The following is a 10,553-nucleotide window of genomic DNA, read 5'->3' as shown; positions in this document are numbered from 1 at the left end:
CCTCCCTCAGAACAGTCTTTCTAAAAAGCCCTATTCATCTTATTAAGAGATGCAGTCCAATAAAAAGTTACTTTTTATGTCCAATAATTATTTCTCATATTTTAAAAGGAGTTTGTTATGTGGATCAATTATATTAATACTAATTAAACTGCAAATTCAATCTAGGATTTTATTTAAGCCCTAAAAGCCTTTGCTTCCTTGTATATTTAAGTCTGCTTGCAGAGAACCATGATAAAATAATCAATAAACGTTCTTAAAGCATAAAAAATATTTCACTAGAATAAAACTCTGTAGAAATGAAAAGAGAGATTGTAAATTCAAGGAGAAGAAAAGGACAATGTAAAATGTTAAAAATTGGTTCATTCATTTTTAAATGAATCACGATGGATATCAAATTGTTATGATGATTAGGGAAGGGATAGTTAGGGAGTTTTGGGATGGCCATGTACACATTGCTATATTTAAAATGGATAGCTAACAATGACCTACTTACTGTATAGCACAGGGGACTCTGCTCAGGGTTAATATGGCAGCCTGGATGGGAAGGGAGTTTGTAACATGATATCATCTTAACAGATTTTAACTTAATTATTAATATGTCTATTTTCATCTGAAATTTTTCACAATTAGAAATTTAAAATGTTTATAGTCAACGATTTAAACTAACTATGCTCTTTGAAATATATGAACATAAAGGTCATACTACAAAAAATTTGTTATGGTGTTTAGGTTCCATTAGGTACAATTTTTTAAAACATGTAACATTTCTATGTTAGAACATCAATATTCATAATACACCAGGAGGAATATTCTTTGCAACCATTTATACTTATAAAGAAAAATTATGAATTATGTGTGAAGGGAATTCACAGTTTTCCAAAACAGTTTTGGGTGGTGTGCAAGCAAAAACTACTGAAACCGCCAGCCTGTTTCATTCACTATGTTGCCAGGCCCTCACCTTGGCACGTGGCTCGGTCTGAATAGCTATTTTATGCTGTGTTGTTTGAATTTCCTCAGGCAGCCTTGTTTCTCCAGCTTAACTTGAAGCAGGGTATCACGCTGTTTCACATCCCCAGTGTTGACAAAGTGATAGAATGTAGGTGAACCCTGATGCCAGTGTCTCTTGATCCATTTGTGAGTTTCTTTTAACTCACAAATGAAGACGTGAGTTGAAATCTCAAGCCTGCGGTCAATATATTGCATGCGCTCTGTCGTCACTTTTCTTTTTTATTTAGGTTCTTTTGATGGTGGCCATTTTGTTGTCTTTGTTGAATTTGTTACAATATTGATTCAGTTGTTTGTGTTCTGGTTTTTGGGCCCCTAGGCATCTGGGATCTTAACTTCCCAACCAGGGATCGAACCTGCATCCCCTGCATTGAAAGGTGAGGTCTCAGCCACTGGACTGCTGGGGAAGTTCCCACCATGGTCACTTCATAAGCCCCTCTGGGTCTTAACTTTCTCATCTGTAAAATAAGGTCAAGGCCACACACCTACTGTATCGATGTTACAGGAATTTTTACAGGGTTCAAATGTGATCATCTTTCCTTCTAGTTTGAAATCCAGTTTTTCAAGTATTATCTTGCAGCCTATCTGCTTGTTCTGAGCTCACAACTCCCCCAAATAGTATGGCCAAAAGCCCCCCTCAAAAAAATCAATGTCCCTAAACACAACCACCCCAAATAAGGAAACATTCCATCTTTCTTGCCCACAAGCTCTAAATATGGTCTAAAATTCCTTTATAGAATACCCAGATCTCTAAGCCACCATCGATTGATCTATGAGGCCTATTTCCCTCCCTTGTATTTAACTATTGAGAAGGCAATGGCAACCCACTCCAGTACTCTTGCCTGGAAAATCCCATGGACAGAGGAACCTGGTAGGCTGCTGTCCATGAGGTCGCTAAGAGTCGGACACGACTGAGCGACTTCACTTTCACTTTTCACTTTCATGCATTGGAGAAGGAAATGGCAACCCACTCCAGTGTTCTTGCCTGGAGAATCCCAGGGACGGGGGAGCCTGGTGGGCTGCCGTCTATGGGGTCGCACAGAGTCAGACATGACTGAAGCGACTTAGCAGCATTGAGTGTCAGGTATATTGCTATTGAGTTTTTGATGACACCTCCTTCCCAGGAATTCAGAGGTTTCCTCTTGGGTCCTTGGTTCTAGAGACCAACCTACACTTCCTCCATCTCTGGCCTGGAGAGTAAGGGAGGCCTGAAGCATTTAACTCTCTCTCATATAAGTTGGTCCTATCACCCTGAAACATTATACAAGGTGACACCTCACACACCCATATTTTTGGATGACATGATTCTTAGAAGGGAAACTGATTAGTACCTGGCCACATTGATCCCACTAAACTCTATTTTCTACAGAGTTGACTTCCTATATGCTTGTTTTCTCTGCCTGTCAACTCTGCCAAAATCCCAATCCCAAGAAATAATTTAAGAGAAAATGTGTAAAGATTATATCAGCAAGAGTTGTTTTATTTGAGGGGAAACAGGAGGGGACAACTGATCTATCCAGAGTAGGAAAAGGTAATAGAATAGATTCTCATATATTCCTGGATAGAATATTATCCTCCCCCTAAAAAAAAATGGTTCTAAAGTGTGTGTGATGTTGGACATGCTTGTGATCTGATGTAAGTGGAAAATGGCACTGAATAGCTACTATGTTATGATTCTGATGGTGTGAAAATCATCTATATATGGAAGAGAATATAACAAAGTGGTGGCTCAGTGGTGAAGAATCTGACTGCCAATCCAAGATGTGCATTCAATCCCTGCGTCAGGAAGATTCCTGGAGAAGGAAATGACCACCCACTCCAGTATTCTTGCCTGCAAAATACCATGGATAGAGGAGCCTGGCAGGCTGCAGCCCATGGGAATCACAAAAGAGTCGGATATGACTTACTGATTGAACAAACAAGCAATTTCAGGACGACTACAACAGATACTGATATGTATATCAGTATCACAGCCAAGGTACGTGTGTGGGGCAGGGGAGGGGTGTCACTGATGATTCGCTTTGTCCTCTGAACTGTCCAATGTCTAATCAAGCAACGTGGAAGCTGTCAGCTCTTGACAGCATGCTGTGAAAATGCAAGTGTGGTGGTACCCCTTTTAACACTGCTCTGAGCAATACTCCATCATCCGTGGCATAGCTGCCAGAGAAGTAGCAAGAGACACTGGTCTCCAGGCTTCTCCGAAGGTCATTTCTTTGTGTGTTCTCCTTCCTGTGTGAAAGGAGCACAGGAAGGCTACCAGCACGGGAGACCCTCTCTCCCAGCAAGGGACCCTACACCCTAGCCCCATTTTCACACCCATCTCCAATCCCCCCTCACTCAAAAAATCTTTCCCCTCCCCTCTCCCTATCTCACAGTGAGATAAAATCTCACTGTGAAAAAGTATTGAGCTGGCCAAAAAGGTTCATCTGTTGTTTTTTTCCATAAGATCTATGGGAAACTAAACGAAGTTTATGGCCAACCCAATATGTGCCCAGGTACCTGGCCCTAATTCTGGCAGATGACAAATAATACTTCCCTTCTCTTCCCCTCTTTTTTAAATCAACAAACACTTGATTCAACATATAGAAAATAATGTCTTTTCAAATGCCAGCCTGCGAACCTTTCTTTGACTGATATTTCTTGGCCAATTCTTCCCTAATTTCCCCCTGAAACATCCGCAGTTCGTGCTCCCTATTCCACCCGCCCCCACATCCCTCAGTTTCTACGATTTGGTCATAATTCAGAGATCAGCACAAGGCTGAATTTATTCAGCACTCATTAAGAAAAATGCAAAAGTTAAACCTGAGCCCTGCTGGGTAACATAGCTGGTTCTACAGCTGAATGGAGAGCAGCTTTTATTACATTATGCAGCCCATGTTCATTTCCTCAGTAAGAAGGTGGTTCATAAATTGTTATGTGGATTTGTTTAATCGGTTAATTTCTACAGTCTATAGCCTTGAGGCCATTTCCCTGCATTAGAGTGGACTGAGCAATTTAGCTTTTGAAAGGATGGAGATTTGGTTTTTGAGCCCTGGACATTCCATGGATGGGGGACCATTTATACCTGCTCAGAGCCTTGGAGGTTTTCTCTCACTCTTGCTGGGTTACTCCCTTGAGATGAGGATTCACAATGCCCCGCTTCGAAAATCTCTGGTTGTGTCTCCTATTCACAAAAATATCATGTGTTCAAGAGAAAAGAATAATAATTCAAATAGCTTCCAGATAGACTCACCAGTATAGTAGGAAATGGGCTTGAGGAGGGAGTGCTGATGCCAGGGGCTTTTGGCAGCAGACACTTTTCTAGAAAGGTTTTAGTTTGATCATGTACTTTAGTTTGATCAGCTACTTACGTGTAAGTAGCTGGGCCCGGCAATCGGACCCATGAAATAAACTTAAGAATGAAAGGTCAGCATCTGTGAGTCTTAGTTTAGTTTCCTTATTTTTCATTGCAGCATGTGGGATCTTTAATGGGAGCATGTGAACCCTTAGTTTTGGCATGTGGGATCCAGTTCCCTGACCAGGGATAGAACCCAGGACCTTTGCATTAGGAGCACGGGATTCTTAGCCAGTGGACCACCAGGGAGGTCCCTCAACTCTTTCAATTAATAAAACATTACAGCTATAGCTAATGCCTCACTCCACACCCATTCCTCAATGGACAAGGATTTGGGTGGACTCCGGGAGTTGGTGATGGACAGGGAGGCCTGGCATGCTGCGGTTCATGGGGTTGCAAAGAGTCAGACATGGCTGCGTGACTGAACTGAACTGAACACCCATTCCATCCCCACCTCCCTCAGAGATGACCACCAACCTATGTGTTTGTGTGTGTCCTTTGAGGAAAGTTTATTCTGCTCACGTTATAAACATAGCAATCTTGATACCTCAGCTTTCTGCATCAGGGAGAGAAAAATGAGAAAACATTACGCTCTTACACTTTTCTTCTACAAAAAGAGAATTTGTGATATTAACTACCCTTCCCCTTTATCCATTTTTTTTCCCTTCTTTCTCTTGGTTTGCAAAACTATTTTAAGGTAAGAAATATGTGATCACTTTATTTTTAAACACTGGCCTCTTAAATCAAGGATATTTTGCTAGTTTCAATTTTTTGAGGAGAAAAAATATAACCTGTTTTTGTTTTAGTTTTAGATTTTAGTGAAACCTCTATTTATCTCTTGAATCAACTGCTTCTGTTCTAATCCTCACATGGCCTTCTAAGAGATGGATAACCTTAACCAATGTTCCTAAACTTTCTGACCTTCAGCTCTCCTGCATATCACTCAAGGTCCAGGATGAATAAAATGGCACACTCAGGAGAGAACATTGAAGAGAATTTAATAAATGATCAACCTACAGGGGCATAGGCATAACTAAAAGAAATCAATAAGAAGGAGCTGGTAACTGCAGAAAGCCGTCATCAGCCCGGATCAGAGGGGCAAGGGGAGTGGGTGGGGGCCAGAATCCGGGGAGACCCCCAGCTGGAGGAGAGGACCACTTGCCAGGAACTGTGGCTTAGGTGAGGAACTCAGCCTCTGCCCTCCTTTGGCATTATGACTTAACCTTCAGTTCCCGATGGCTCCACTGGCCAAACCCAACTGGAATCTGGAGGACAAAGGAGCATGGTGGATATAGCTTCACAGACCATCCTGCCAGGGCACCAAGTGTGGTAAAGACCTGAAGGGCACACAGAAAATCTAGCACAGCCCATCTGTACAACCAGGATAATAATTGCACCTTTGTTGCAGAACTATTTTGATGATTTTATATATATATATATATATAAAACATACATGGACTTCCCTGGTGGTACAGTGGATAGGAATTTGCCTGCTAATACAGGGCACATGGATTCAGTCCTTGGTCCAGGAGGATTCCACAACCTTAGAGCAATGAGCCTGTGAGCCACAACTAATGAGCCTACATGCTGCAACTACTGAAATCCATGTGCCTAGAGCCTGTGCTCCACAACGAGAGAAGCCCGAGCACTGCAGCTAGAGGGTGCTGCTTGCTCTCTGCATCTAGAGAAAGTCCGTGTGCAGCAACAAAGACCCAGTGCAGCCAAAAATAAATAACAAATAAAATTTAAAAAAACATACAAAGGACAGTTTCTGGCACACATAAAGGCTCCATAAATGTTACCTTATAGCAGGATTATGAATTACTCCATATAATCAAACTGCCCCTGAAGTACTGAATATGCCTACTGATGTAAAATAACTATAGGAGTGAATTCTTTCTGAAAACCCATCTTATCAGAGTCTGGCAGGTTTGCATTCATTTATTTATATGTTTACTTGTCTACTTATGTAGTTGCAGCAAGAAATTTGCCAGAGAAGTCATTTCCAAGCTGAATGTTTTCACCACACACTCAAAAAGAAAATCTTTATTTATATTCACAAGGTCTGCGCCCCTCAGAAAAAAAAAAAAAAAGCTCTTACAAAATGGAAATGATTTTTCTTCAAAGAAACAGCCACTCCAGATTAGTTGAAAGTGACTCAATATTCGATTCAATATTTATCCCCACACCTGTGTCAAAATCTGGTCAAAGGAGTTCAGATTTAACTATGGCCTGAGGAATGTGCTGCTGAGAAGCAATTCAGGATAAAGGATTCCTGCAGAAGTTTCACTTGGTCTTCTCCTCTTGAAAGCCAAGGATGAGTTTTCAAAAACCAAAATACTGATCAAAATCCAAACTCTAAAATGCAAAATGGAAGATTGCTATCAATATCAATATACTATGCTATATTATCTATAATATATAAAATCTGTAATCCAGTATTTATTATACTTGTTGTTGTCTTAGTCGCTAAGTCGTATCTGACTCTTTGTGACCCCGTGGACTGTGGCCCATCAGGCTTCTCCATCCATGGAATTTTTTTCCATGCAAGAATACTGGAGTGGGTTGCCATTTCCTCCTCCAGGGAATCTTCCTGACCCAAAGATCGAAGCCACATCTCCTGCACCGGGGCAGGCAGATTCTTTACCAACTGAGCCACTGGGGAAGCCCATATATAATACAAAATCCAATATTAAATAGTGGAGGTTTTTCATTTCTTGTGGTCAGCACCTTTGTACTAGGGATAACCAGTGATTTGCGTAGTTCAGTTCAGTTCAGTCACTCAGTCGTGTCCGACTCTTTGCGACCCCATGAATCGCAGTACACCAGGCCTCTCTGTCCATCACCAACTCCTGGAGTTCACTCAGACTTGTATCCATCAAGTCAGTGATGCCATCCAGCCATCTCATCCTCTGTCGTCCCCTTCTCCTCCTGCCCCCAATCCCTCCCAGCTTCAAAGTCTTTTCCAATGAGTTAACTCTTCGCATGAGGTGGCCAAAGTACTGGAGTAGTGATTTGCATGAGACTTTGGCAGTTCTAGTTATACAGCAGGAGCTTGAGAGCAGTTCTTAGCACTCAAACTCTAGTTGTATAACTTTCCTAAGTCTGTAGTTGTCCTTGGGCAGACCGCCTCGACTCTCTCCAGATCAGGGGGCCCACTTCAAACTGTAGCTCTACCACTTATTAACTAAGTGACCTAGAAAATTATTTAGATTTGAAATGTGCATGAAAGAAGAATTGGCAGGATTCTGCGGGCTTTGTCTTGAATAAGTAAAAGGATGGTGCTGCCCTTTCCTGGGTCAATGAGTCAGAGGCCTATCCTTTTTTATTAGCTTACAGTGAAAAATTTCAAGCCTTGATCTGGACTCTCATCTAATGCCAAAGCCAGTGAACTTTGGTTCTTTACAGTCCAGTGGGGGCTTCAGTAGATGTGGTGCACAGGGTTAGCTGCCCTGCAGCTTGTGGAATCTTCCTGGACAAGGGATCAAACCCATGTCTCCTGCCTTGGCAGGTGGATTTTTAATCGCTGGATCAGCAGGGAAGTCCAAAGGAATTTTTAATCTTTTTCCACAATGAAAACACTGCCCTGGCTAACCTTGAGCATCCCTGTTTGTGCTCACGGCAGCGTATACCTGTAGTGAAAGCTATTGGAAGTGGGATTGAGAGCCCAAGGGCATGTGCGTTATTACTTTATTAGATTTTCCAAGTTGCCCTCCAAAGGGATTTCACCAATTCAGTCTTACCCATCAAATCACCAAGTATTTTAATAACACTGCCACATTTTCCCCAGGACCGGAAGTATTAATTTTTCAATTTAAAAAGGAAATCCAGGAAATGAGATGCTTCCTGGCTTCTCTTGAAGAGTGCAACTTATTCCACAAATTATTGTCAAGAACAAAACAGGCGCTCGGCGGCGTTTGAATGGCCGTTCCTGGATCTCGGCCGGGGAGCCGAGGGATAGTCTGGGCTGCCGGGCGCAGTCGGTCAGCGCCTGGGCTGGGCGGAGGCGCCGGGGTACCATGAGGCGCCGGTATTTAAGAGATTATGGCATCTGAAACCCACAATGTTAAAAAACGCAACTTTTGTAATAATACTGAGGATCATTCCATTGATCTTCCTAGAAAAAGGATCTCTAATTTCACTAATAAGAACATGAAGGAGGTTAAGAAATCTCCAAAACAGTTGGCTGCTTACATAACTAGAACAGTTGGACAAGCTGTGAAAAGCCCAGATAAACTACGTAAGGTGATCTATAGAAGAAAGAAAGTTCATCATCCTATTCAAAATCCTTGTTACAGAAAAAAGCAGTCCCCTAAAAGTGGGGGCTGTGTCATGGCAAATAAAGAAAATGAACTGGCTTGTGCAGGCCACCTCCCTGAAAAATTATGGCATGAGAGTCGAACATATTTGATTAACTCCAGTGATTCTGGTTCTTCACAGACAGAAAGCCCATCATCAAAATACAGTGGCTTTTTTTCTGAAGTTTCTCAGGACCATGAAACAATGGCACAGGTTTTGTTCAGCAGGAATTTGAGACTGAATGTAGCTTTAACTTTCTGGAGAAAGAGAAGTATTAGTGAACTTGTAGCATATTTAGTAAGGATAGAGGACCTTGGAGTTGTGGTAGATTGCCTTCCCGTGCTCACCAATAGTTTACAGGAGGAAAAACAGTATATCTCACTTGGCTGCTGTGTAGATTTGTTGCCTCTAGTAAAGTCACTACTTAAAAGCAGATTTGAAGAATATATAATAGTTGGTTTAAACTGGCTTCAAGCAGTCATAAAAAGGTGGTGGTCAGAACTATCATCCAAAACAGAAGTTGTGAACGATGGAAATATTCAGATTTTAAAACAGCAATTAAGTGGATTGTGGGAACAGGAAAACCATCTTACTTTGGTTCCAGGATATACTGGTAATATAGCCAAGGATGTAGATGCTTATTTATTACAGTTGCATTGAAAGACTTCATCTATAGCATTTGGCTATTCAAAACATCCTTGGACTATATGATTTCCCCAAAAATATCTCATCTGAGAACTGTGAACTATGGAAGAAATCAAAACCATTTTTTCCTCTAAAGAAACGTATGATGAAACCACTAATGAAATGCTACCGATCTGCTTCACATTGAAGTGGAAGAAGATCCAAAAGGAGCAGCTTCAGCTTCAATGAGGTGAAAGTGCACTACGGAGATTGTTCACCTCTGCTGCGTTTGGGATTTATATGGTTATTTGGTAACATTGTTTAAGAACTACTGGGTCTTAATGCAATCCTGCATAAGAATATAATTTATACTATGTGAAAAATAAGACAGGACTTATTACTAGGAATCACAGAGACCAATCATCATTACTTTTTTTTAAGATTGTGTTTTATAAGAAAACACTTATATGTGTGCAGCTACTATTTTCTTATGTTGAAAAGACTTTGAAAGTTTAAACCATTATAGCAAATAATCAGTACTAAAAGTTTTTTGTTCACACTGAGATACTGTGTATGCAAAATGCCTTAATTATTAATAAGCCAATGTGTATGATAACAATATCTGTTTAAGAAAATTAAAAGCAACCATGCTTCTGGCATGATAAAATCATGGAATTAAATCAGGGGTTTCCATTCATGTAGAATGTTGTTAAAACTTATTCTACACCGTTCTTAAAACTTGAGAATATTTTTAGTATCTCTGATTTTTTTTTTTTTTTGCCAGAATCATGTCATGTAGGTATGTATGTGTTACTCCTATATATAAGAAAAAGGCGAATCTGTATTTGTATGAATGCTTAACTGGAAATGTCTATGGAATTGACTAATTTATATTCACTTTTTATTGTATATAGATTTCTGATATTTTCAGTTCTGTATCAAAAAAAAAAAAAGAACAAAACAAATAATCTAACCCATATGTTCACATTTAGTTTAGGCCAAAAAGCAAAGGCAAGCCACAGATAAGCCTTCAGAGCCCTTACCTATTAATGTGGGACTCTTTTTTGATAACAACCCTTCCATCCCATAACTAGCAGATAGACAGAGCCGATGTCTTATCAGAATCAGTCTGTTTCAGCTCCAAAGGAAGCTCATATGAACAACTCAGAACAGAGAGAAAAGTTGAAAAGATCAAAATCCCCAGGGAAATTAAACAAAAAAAGTTCAAGGCCAGACTCCATTCTCATTTCAATTTAGTTTCGGCAAAGAACGACTGAATCAGAGTTCCCAG

The 10,553-nt window shown here is 40.6% G+C and overlaps 1 pseudogene; it reads left to right on the top strand.

Annotated features, from left to right (window-relative positions):
- Positions 1-8,256: 8,256 nt before the first annotated feature.
- Positions 8,257-10,146, top strand: LOC138417896 (KATNB1-like protein 1 pseudogene; annotated as a pseudogene).
- Positions 10,147-10,553: the final 407 nt, after the last annotated feature.

This window comes from Ovis canadensis, chromosome 13, assembly GCF_042477335.2.
Source record: "Ovis canadensis isolate MfBH-ARS-UI-01 breed Bighorn chromosome 13, ARS-UI_OviCan_v2, whole genome shotgun sequence".
Taxonomy (NCBI): Eukaryota; Metazoa; Chordata; class Mammalia; order Artiodactyla; family Bovidae; genus Ovis; species Ovis canadensis.
This window is presented reverse-complemented; position numbering and strand designations above follow the sequence as displayed.